Source organism: Raphanus sativus, unplaced genomic scaffold, assembly GCF_000801105.2.
Source record: "Raphanus sativus cultivar WK10039 unplaced genomic scaffold, ASM80110v3 Scaffold1237, whole genome shotgun sequence".
Lineage (NCBI taxonomy): Eukaryota > Viridiplantae > Streptophyta > Magnoliopsida > Brassicales > Brassicaceae > Raphanus > Raphanus sativus.
The window spans coordinates 12,389-23,845 of NW_026616550.1; the positions used below are offsets into that span (position 1 = coordinate 12,389).

At 42.1% G+C, this 11,457-nt stretch overlaps 1 pseudogene; it reads right to left on the minus strand.

Annotated features, from left to right (window-relative positions):
* Nucleotides 1-324: 324 nt before the first annotated feature.
* Nucleotides 325-11,181, minus strand: LOC130503934 (acid beta-fructofuranosidase 3, vacuolar-like; annotated as a pseudogene).
* Nucleotides 11,182-11,457: the final 276 nt, after the last annotated feature.

Sequence of the window (11,457 nt, forward strand, 5' to 3'; positions counted from 1 at the left end):
TCCAAAACCATGAGTCATTGAGGCCCTTAATTTTTGGTATAAATACTTTATATCCCAGAACAGTAGTTGACCTTAGGATTTGATTTTTGTTAAAAACTTAATTAAAATAAATTATTTTGCCTTCAATGATTTTAGTTCATAGTATAAGCAAAGGGTTTTCGTATTCTACAACTGAAGCAGTCAATGAACGCAGTCCATTTTACTTAAATAAAATGAAAACTAAATTTCATTATTATTTTCGTGACTCATATCATATGATGAATCATCACATACCCATTATTATATAATAACAATCAAAATACTAGAGAGAAAAAAAGAGGATAATTTTTGTAGATAATAATCAGGTGCTAGAAGAACCACCGAGATCGTCCGCAGTGGAGTAAGGACGAATAAAAGCGCTGTTCATTTGCCAGACCTTAAAAGACGCCTCGACAGTCGCATCAATGGCGTTATTGAACAAGAATAGCTTCGCAGCTCCATAGATGGCTTTTGTTGGATATACCCTTGAAGTAATACATGTTCTTCCACCTTGTCCAAATGCTTCTACTATCGAATGATCCACCTATAAATGATTTTAAATTAGCAACATTTAATAAAACTAGTTGTTTTTGAATAAAATTATTGTATGAATACTAAGGAATTATTAATAGGTTTTTAAGTATATAGTGTATTACCAAGATTCTCATGGTCAATTTCTCTCTTTTTAGGACAGGTACGAAGCTTCCGTATACTGGTTTCACAACATCGTTTGCCATGGTCGACCTATAGATTAAAAGTTACTTTGAATAATATATGATTAAAAGGAAACTTGTTGATTGGTTAATATGTTAAACAAGAATTGCTTACCTTGAGGTGTCAGTGCAGAAGAAAGTCTTGAGTTTAGAGTCTTTCCCCTTAGTCACATAGAAGTAAACCGGAGTTTGTTCCGACAAGCTTTCGTCAGCAAGAACAGAGAATCCAAAAGGTCCTAAAGCCCCACGTACGGTGGCTCCACCGCTACTTCCACAACTGAATTCCTTGTCGTCCTCCACAGAGTCATCTCCAAAGATTACTTCGAGATCGTCCTTTTTGATCTTGAACTCAGCCTCTATGTCTAGCTGACTGGCGGGACCAACATCGACCGGTGAAAGTTCAGAGACAACTAGTACAAAGAACAGAACAAGAGATTCAAGAACACTTTCCTTGTATATTAGAAACCTTTTAAACAATCTCCCTAGATCTGTTTAATCCGATTTACACTCAGTCACACACGACTAGAGACGGACCAGCTTCTAATCTCTCTAACTCGAGATAGTCGAACTGTTCACACACGAACTTCGACCTAACCAGAACTTGACAAGAACACACCTCTTACTCAAGCTTTTCTCATAAAACGCGTAACCTAAATCTACCCAAGGTAATTCAGTTATATACGCCTCACACAATATCTTCTTTCCCAAGATTACGATAACACCAAATCTTCTTTACTTTGCACCAAAGTAACGACTCCAGCCAATGAGCGTCCGACACGTCATTGTCTCATAACCTCTCCAAAGAATCATGTTACACACGATTCCACTCGTGTAGCACATCGCTCAGTTGTTCACGCAAGTGCTCCAAACCTTGAGCTTACATTCTCCCCCTTTTTGTCTGAATGTGACAACCCAAGCATCCTGCAAAAAGATCAGTTCACACCGAACACACCAAGATATCCAGACCAGAATTCATGACACTCACTCACAATAGCACAAAGATCAATCATCAAAGATAGATTCATAAGATTGCAAGGAGTTCAAACATCACATAGCATAAGTTCTGATTCATACAACACCGATAGAGAAAAATGAAACAAAAAGCCGCGAAAGACACAAGAGTGCCTTCAAAAAGCTGAGATGCCTATCACACTTGATCAGCCACTGTCTTCTCCTGCATCTTCATCTGCTGCCTGTGATTGCGAAGCCTCCTGAACCGTGTAATCTCCCCCTGCTTGGTTGCACATACAGACAAAAACACATGTTAAGAATTCAGAGAACTAACTCAACAACCAATAGGATACGCTTACTCCTTAGACGAATACGGATGGCCTTAAGATCACTAATGGCACGGTCAATGTTGTCAGCAAGATCTGGATGACTTGAATCAGCACCTGATCCTCTCCCTGCCTTTCCATCCTTGACCACTGTTTTAGGAAATCCAGTCTCTTCTTCATCATGATCATCCGGTGGAACCACACGCTGGAAAAGCAACACTTGCTGGATGAGAGTGGGAAAAATGATCCGACGCTTCTTATCCTTGTCGGTTTTCCCAGCCATTGTCAGAATCTGATTGTACGCAATCTTCCCAAAGTTGAATCCATGATGGTGATACATCATGTAGATGAACCTGAGCCGCTCCTGATTCATGGATGTGCAGTTCATAGTAGGAAGCCAGTTAGAGCACACGAGTTTATACAGAACCTGATTTGTAAGAGTGAGATACTTAGAGGCCATGCATTCCCAACGATTGACTCGTTCTCCACTGAGAAAGCTGCAGACTTTATCAATATCCTCATGAAGCCAATCTGGATCCTCCGCAACCTCAGGAATGCAGTACATCGTGTTGATCAGTTCTGGAGAGAAATCAACGAGCGATCCACGGACATAGACACCAAGCCCATCACCTCGCTTGACAGCATCAGGTATGTTTGCGATGAACTCACGAACCACAGCCGGCTGATATGCATCAGCATCAATGACAGTGTAAATCAGTCCGGAATGAAGTATCACCTTTTTGATGTCTGCAAGCTTCTCATCAGTAAGAGTCAGGCTCTGATGATCCACAAACTTTCGCTCCTTCAGATCCCGATACCGTGCTAGCGCTGCAGACGTCGCAAATCGAGCAGACCGAGGAGGTTTCGTTGGTCGGAGCAACTGAGGATTAGCTTGGTAGAGAGCCTGAAAAGTAGCTCTGCTCGCCTCATATCTCGTTTCTTGAGGAAGAAAGTTTTCTTTCATGGAAGCATCAGAGTCACCGGAGTCCTCGTCGGAGGCGTTGGTTTCGGACAGAGATTCGACCTCCTCTTCAGATGGTTCCGGCGGTGGAGTGCATCTGGTGCGCCGACGAGCTTGCTTGCATGAGTTTGTTCGAGTCGCGGGAGGCTCTGAGGATGACTGATTGCCGGAGGAGCTTGCAACGGAGCTTCGAAGTCGCGAGCTTCTGCGCACAGGTTGCATGTCGCCTTTGGGAGTGTGAGAGAGAGAGGTGTCGGCCAAGAAGAAAGAGAGGTAGCACACAAAAAGCCTTTTTGCCTTTAAAAAAAAAACCTAACACACTCAACCATTCATTAGTATTGCTTATGGCAAAAGGCCCAAGCTCAGCCCAAACCAACATAAGAAATCTTTCATTTTTTTTAAAACCCATAAGAACATGTAACCAAAAGTGGAACGACAACACTTATAAGATGTAAGGGAGGAGAAAGAGATTTGAATTGTACCTCCACAAGCAGCTAATCAACTGAGCAACAACCAACCATTTATTAAACACACCAGCAAGGCACACTCTTATGCCTTTTGTTCGAGAGAAAGATACCAGACACCATTGAACCATACACAGCTTAGCACCAAAAGTTTCATGGAGTAAAATCAGTGAACACAACTCAAGTCCTTTCAAGTCTATCAGTCGAACCAAGCTCCACTGTAAAACTCATCTGTGTTGGTCTTGGAACCATGTTTTAGGTGTCTTGTGTGGTCATCTCTTCTACTCGATGCACTATTCCTTCTCGTGTCCCAAGAGAGTATCACTCAATATGGTGAAGTAGGAATCTAGACCAGAGACAGAGTGGGGTAACAGCCTGTTCCGACTGAGCTACTTCTAGAGAGTGATATCACCTCTGCCTAGTCAAGACAGTGATCAACTCAGAGTCAAAGTGTGGTAACACCCAGCTCCAAATCGAGTGTCTGTCATTCCAGGCCTTACATTTGTCTCTTCAACTCGACAGTCCATTTTAAGTTGTTCATCAAGAGAGAATCAATCAATATTCACGAGTTAATAATCGAGACCAGAGGCAAAATGGTATAACATCCTGCTCCGATTGAGTTAACCCTAAAGAAGGATGTCGTCTCTGCCTAGTCAGGACAGTGATCGAACTCAAAGTCAAAGTGTGGTAACACCCAGCTCCAACACGAGTATCCATCACGCCAGGCCTTTTACTTGCTTACTCATTCAGTGTGTTACACATCGATTTAGTCGTTTGACACAAGTACTCACTTTCATGTTTGAGACAAATGAGTGTGACAGAAGGAACTGAAGTAACCAATTTTCCAGAGAGAGCTTGGTGGTTCAAAGTGTTTGTGTTGCGATGAGTTCACTGTGTGTAGTCCAAGTATATGTACAGGTACCTTCTTCTCGCATAGGACTCATTTAGAGATTGACAACTCCCAACGCCTTCCTGAGACCTAGGAAGGTGTTGTAGTCCAATGGCTTGGTGAAGAGATCCGCCAGTTGTTTTTCAGTTGATACATGCTCAAGGATCACAATTCTCATTTCAACCAACTCCCTCACAAAATGATGTCGGAAGTCCACATGTTTGGTACGTGAGTGTTGAACAGGATTTTTGGATAGATTTATGGCACTCATATTGTCACAGTGGACTAGCATGTGATCAGAAATGATACCGTAGTCTACTAGCATCTGTCTCATCCAAAGTAATTGTGTGCAACAGCTTCCCAAGGCTATGTACTCTGCTTCGGCTGTTGACAGAGACACACAATTCTGTTTCTTACTGTGCCATGAAACCAGATTATTTCCGAGAAAGAAGCATCCACCAGACATGCTATGTCTATCATCCAAACAACCTGCCCAATCAGCATCACAGAAACCTGCAAGATTCACATTAGTCTCAAATGTATAATGAAGTCCAAAATCCAACGTACCTTTCACATATTTGATGATGCGTTTGACAGCATTCATATGTGATTCCTTTGGTCGAGCTTGGTAGCGTGCACAGATGCCCACACTGAGACATATATCGGGTCTGCTTGCCGTGAGATACAATAAGCTGCCAATCATAGCTCGATATAGTTTCTCATCCACAGACTTTCCATCCTCATCTCTTGATAGTTTCATTGTTGTGCTCATTGGAGTGCGAGCAACCTTGCTTGTTTGCATCCCAAACCTCTTGATAAGGTTCTTAGCATAAGTGCTCTGAGAGACAGTAATGCCATCCGACTGTTGCTTGATTTGTAGTCCAAGAAAGTAGCTGAGCTCTCCAACCATACTCATCTCAAATTCCTTCGTCATCGTTTGAACAAACTCGTTTACCATCGATGTAGATGTCCCACCAAAGATGATATCATCGACATACACTTGAACAATCAGGATATCATTGCCTTTTTCTCCTATGAACAGGGTTTTATCAACTCCTCCTCGTTGGAATCTCGCCTTGATAAGAAATTCAGTCAGTCTCTCATACCAGGCGCGTGGTGCTTGTTTGAGTCCATACAGAGCTTTCTTGAGCCTATACACATAGTCAGGAAAGTGAGGATCTTCAAATCCTTTTGGCTGTGCCACATAAACCTCTTCTTGTAAGATTCCATTCAAGAAAGCACTCTTGACATCCAGTTGGTAGAGCTTGATTCGGAGATTGCAAGCCATTCCAAACAGTAATCTGATTGACTCAAGTCTTGCGACTGGTGCAAAGGTCTCATCAAAGTCAACACCTTCTATTTGAGAGTATCCTTGCCCTACAAGCCTCGATTTGTTCCTATAACATTGCCCTCTTCATCAGTTTTGTTCTTGTGTATCCACTTGGTTCCAATGATGTTAACTCCATCGGGTCTTGGAACTAACTCCCACACTTGTAATCGTTCAAATTGCTCTAGTTCCTGATGCATTGAGTCTGTCCAGTATTCATCATCCAGAGCTTCCTGAAGATTTTTTGGTTCGATCAAGGAGACGAAACATTCTACTGTGTTCATTTTGACTACAAAGCAAGCCAGCTTTACCATCTCCTTAAAATCGATTTGCTTCTTGCGTGTGACTCTCTCATCAAACACACCACCAATCACATCATCAGCTGAATGATTTTTATGAACTTTAGCCTGATCAAGATCAACTTTTATTGCATTTGGCTCAGTTTCCTCTTCGGACTCGTCCTTGATTTGTGCTTTTGCCGGTGCTGTGACAGATGGTGTTACACAGTCGATGGTTTGTGTTACACTGTCTTGATAGAATCCAACACTATCATCAAACACAACATTTATCTTGTCACTAACCAACTTTGTGCGTTTGTTGAACACTCGGTAAGCTGAGCTGTTAGTTGCATATCCAAGAAACATCCCAATATCACTCTTGGCTTCAAATTTTCCTAAGTGGTCCTTATCATTCAGAATGTAACATAAGCAACCAAACACATGCATGTGACTCAGATTAAGAGTTTTTCCTTTGAAGATCTCATATGGTGTAGTCTTCGTCTTAGGTTTCACATAGACCCTGTTGATCACATAGCAAGCGGTACTTACTGCTTCTGCCCAGAATCCAGACGGGACATTATTACCACACAACATGGCTCGGGCCATCTCTTGCAAAGTTCTGTTTTTCCTTTCGACAACTCCATTTTCTGTGGGGTTCTCGGTGCTGCATACTGATGGCGAATCCCCTGACTCTGACAGAACTGATCAAACTGCTCGTTTTGGAATTCACCTCCATGGTCACTCTTGATCTGAACTATACCTCCTTTCTGTTGCTTGAGTTGTAATGCCAAGATGCGAAAGCTCTTAAGAGCATCAGACTTGTTCCTCAAGAAATCAACCCAGGTATATCTTGAGAAGTCATCAACTAGAACGAGAATATAGCGCTTTCTAGCAATGCTTTCAGGCGTTATTGGACCCATGAGATCCATATGAATCAGTTCCAGAACTCCCTTCGAGTGAATCTCAGCAATCTGTTTGTGTTGGACTTTGATCTGTTTACCCTGGCAACATCCTCCACACACCGTATCAGTCTGACTCTCCAGATCAGGCACTCCACGTACAACTTCAGCATTCACTAGTCTTGTCAGACCATTAGTATTCATATGACCAAGTTTCTTGTGCCAGAGATCAATCTTTGATTCCTTAGCCGAAAGACGGGTATGTGAGGGTTTCCACATGTAACAGTTATTTCCTGAACGAACTCCACATAGAACTATGTTTCCTTTAGCATCAACTGCACGACACTCCTTGCTGTTAAATATAACTTCCAGTCCTTCATCGCAGAGTTGACTTACACTGATAAGATTGGCCTTGAGTCCATCCACATAATACACATTGATAAGTCTAGGAAGATCAGGTCTCTCAAGAACGCCAACACCTCAAATTTTTCCTTGAGCTCCATCACCAAAAGTCACTTTGCCTCCTTTGATGCACTCAAGTTTCTCGATGTAGTCTTGTCTCCCAGTCATGTGCTTGGAACAACCACTATCAAAGTACCATGGTGTGATTTCCTGACTGTTATCTTCGGTGCTTGTGAAAGCAACATTGCTTGTCATATTGGTTATACTGTGCATCACGGTGAGATTGCAGACAATTTCTTGTTCAGACTTGGTGTGTAGCACAGCATTTTCAGAATGTAAGACAGTCTGCGAAGCTTCCTTGTAGTTTGGATAGAGATCTCGTTTGGCAATCCAGACATGTCCATATGCTGATGGCTCCACAAAGCATACGTTCATTCTCCAGGCTCTTTCATACTGTTGACGACGACGGTAGCAGTATCTGACATGATGTCCACGTTTTCCACAAAATTGGCACCCATTGCCTCGTCTTCTAGTCACACGCATTTCTGCTATTGGTTTCAGTGTCGTCTCAGCTGTTCTCTTGATTGTCTCAGATTCCAGTTTTCTTTCCTCCGTTGTAGCACTTTTCACAAAAACTGTGTGTTCTCCAATTACAGCTGACTTTGATGTAGAGCCTTGAAATCCTAAGCCCCAGTTAGCACTCGGAGATTGTCCCAAAGTAAGAATTGATCAAGTTTAGCTGTTCAGATGAGAGCATTTTGACTTTCTTAAGATTTTCAGAAAGTTGGGACTCCAGCAACTTGTTCTTATCAATCTCTGAAACCAGTAGATCTCTCAACTCATCAATCCTTGTCTCACTTAGCTTCTGTGTTCTTGCTTGCTCAGTCATAGCTCTCTTCAAAGCTAATATCTCCTGATCAGCTACGTTGATGATTGAGTGACTCGCAGTTTCCACAGAGGGTTGATCCAGCTCCAGTATATTGACTTGCGCCTTAAGCATCGCCTTGTCCTTAAGTAACTGTAGATTCTCGTGACTTAGTTCAGCGAATTTGTCAAACAGAGTTTTGTACCCTGTTTCCAAATCATGTATAAGCTCATCATCTTCTTCTTCATCACTTACGACTGCTGTGTCGTTGGATATCTTTTCTTCTTCTTCTCCGATCAGCGCCATGAAGTTAAGATGCATCTCCTCACCGTCACTGTCACTTTCTGAGTCGGTGTCACTGAAGCAGGCTAAGGATTTATCCTTCTTCAAGGTATTAGGACATTCACTTCTGGTATGTCCAATTCCCTTGCACTCAATGCATTTCAGCTCTCTTCTCTTGGCTAGAGGACATTCGTTCCGGAAGTGGCCATATCCTTCACACTCGTGACACTGCAGATCCTTCCTTCTAGAACTTTTGGATGAATCTTGTCTTGAGTGTTGTGAGCTTCCTCTATCAGACTCATTTTTGTGAAAGCGTCCATTTGACCGGTTTCCACCCTTTTCCATACGCTTCACAAATTTATTGAAGTTTCGTGCCATCAATCCCAGATTTTCTTCGATCTTTGATACTCTGTCATCCTCCTTTGATTCAGATTTGAATGCAATGCTTCTTCTGAGTGCTCGCCAAACGATCAGACTTTTCAAGGTCGTGAACCTTCAGGATGCCAGATAGTTGATCAAATTTCATCTCATCAGTGTCAACAGCAATGTTCAGAACTGCTTTGTATGCTTCGAAACGTGGTGGTAAACATCTCAGCAGTTTCTTAACTAAGTCCTTCTCCTCATACTTCTTCCCGAGGACAGATGATTCACTGGCTAGTTCACTGATCTTTGAGATAAAACCATCAATTGGTTCATCATCTTCCATCCTAAGGTTCTCAAATCTTGAAGCAAGATGATCAATTCTAGTTCTTCTAACACTGGTGTTACCCTCGAAGTGATTAACGAGAGTATCCCATGCTTCTTTAGCTGACTCACACCCCTGGATGATTTTGAACTGTTCCAGGTCAACTGCAGCAAAGATGACAGTAAGTGCCTTGGAGTTAAATTTAGATGCAGCCTTTTCAGAGTCAGTCCATTTGTCTTTGGTCTTGGGACTCAGGGGTTTGATCATCCATAAGAACGGTAGGGACAGACCAGCCATCTTCCACTGCCGTCCAAGCATCCTCATCAATCCCTCGTATTAGGTGTCGCATTCTAGCTTTCCAATGCCCAAAGTTGGATCCATCGAGGATGATCGGTTTCTGTAGAGTAACAAGTTCCTTCATGTTGTCCATAAACTCGCAGGATCTCAACCTGTTAGTAGTAGTAGATACCACAGAGGTTTCCCGCTCTGATACCAAATGAAAGTTCAGAGACAACTAGTACAAGGAACAGAACAAGAGATTCAAGAACACTTTCCTTGTATATTAGAAACCTTTTAAACAATCTCCCTAGATCTGTTTAATCCGATTTACACTCAGTCACACACGACTAGAGACGGACCAGCTTCTAATCTCTCTAACTCGAGATAGTCGAACTGTTCACACACGAACTTCGACCTAACCAGAACTTGACAATAACACACCTCTTGCTCAAGCTTTTCTCATAAAACGCGTAACCTAAATCTACCCAAGGTAATTCAGTTATATACGCCTCCCACAATATCTTCTTTCCCAAGATTGCGATAACACCAAATCTTCTTTACTTTGCACCAAAGTAACGACTCCAGCCAATGAGCGTCCGACACGTCATTGTCTCATAACCCTCTCCAAGAATCATGTTACACACGATTCCACTCGTGTAGCACATCGCTCAGTTGTTCACGCAAGTGCTCTAAACCTTGAGCTTACAACCGGAACCACTGTCCCTGGTCTAACCTTCTTTTGGAACTTCCTGCTTGTTAATCTTAGAGATTTGATTTCCTTAACTGGCCACTGGATTAAGTTCTTCCCCGTCTTTGTGTCCAAGAGAACAGTTCTCGGGACTCCATGACGAATTGAAAGCCTAACTTAGACAACAAGGAAGTATTATCTTAAACCCTATTTTTCATACCACGTAAGGTTAAGAAATCAAACCTGAACAGAAGACCAACCCTTCTGTACATCAGCTGCTTCGCTATCAGATTCACCAATCCAACCCATAAGATTCTCCGTTCCTTATGTTGATCGTAAAAGTCTTGGATGCATAAAATTTACCGTAATCGTATCTCAAACCGGTACTGATCCCGACATCGATCGAAGATTATCCGGGACCCATGTTCCATTAGAATCATGGTATGTCCCAATGGCATAATGGTCAATTCTAGTATCGTCCATGCTAGCCTTCACGATATGCTTAACGTCCGGTCCATTAACCGAAGTGTCAAGACCATGGTGTTTAGTCTTTGAGACTGGATAAAAGTCAACACACTCCCACATTCCTGTGTTTGGGACTTGGTGCAACAGTATATCGTGTTTCTCGTAGTCTTGAAATCGACTTGTGTATAAACCAAAGATATTCCTGTTCTATTGACTTTGGAGCCAATAGTGATCCGCCATTTGCCAGCTGATGTCTTCCACGCAGTTGTTGGGTCACGGAAGTCCTTAGCACCGATACCCGGAGGGGTTCGAGAACCGGGTTGCCAGAGAACTTAGTCCATTTCAACAAAAGTGGATCATTGGGTCCTCAGGATAGGCAAGTTTTGGACCTAAATGCATAATAATAATAATAATAATTAATTTAAAATTATCAAAGAATTATATATATTTTATATTAGTCTATAAAGTATAAGTAACAAAGAGTAAACTGATATAAATTCAAAAGCATTATGAATCAAAGACTTAGTTAACAAAGATAAGGATCTTCAAAAATCAAAACCTGGACGAAGTTGACGGTGGAACCAGTGTAGAGCATGACAATAGAACCATCGTCAAGGAAAGTAGCCGAACCGGTCCAAAACGCCGTTAGCATCATACCATCGGTCAGGAACCATGGCGAAGGGGAGGTGAAGCCAGTGTATAAGATCCTTTGACACGGCATGACCCCAAACAATGTCACCCCACACGGCTGCATTTGGGTTATATTGATAGAAGAAATGGTACCAGCCCTTATAGAACAATGGACCTGGACAGCTGTTTAACCTTCCGTTTCTCAAATTAAATTATAGAGACCAGAAAGGTCAAACTTTATCTTTTTTTTTTTTGATCAAAAGGTCAAACTTTATCATAATGTATAGTTGGGCCATAATAAGACAATGTCTAAAATTTTCGTTTAAGATATACTA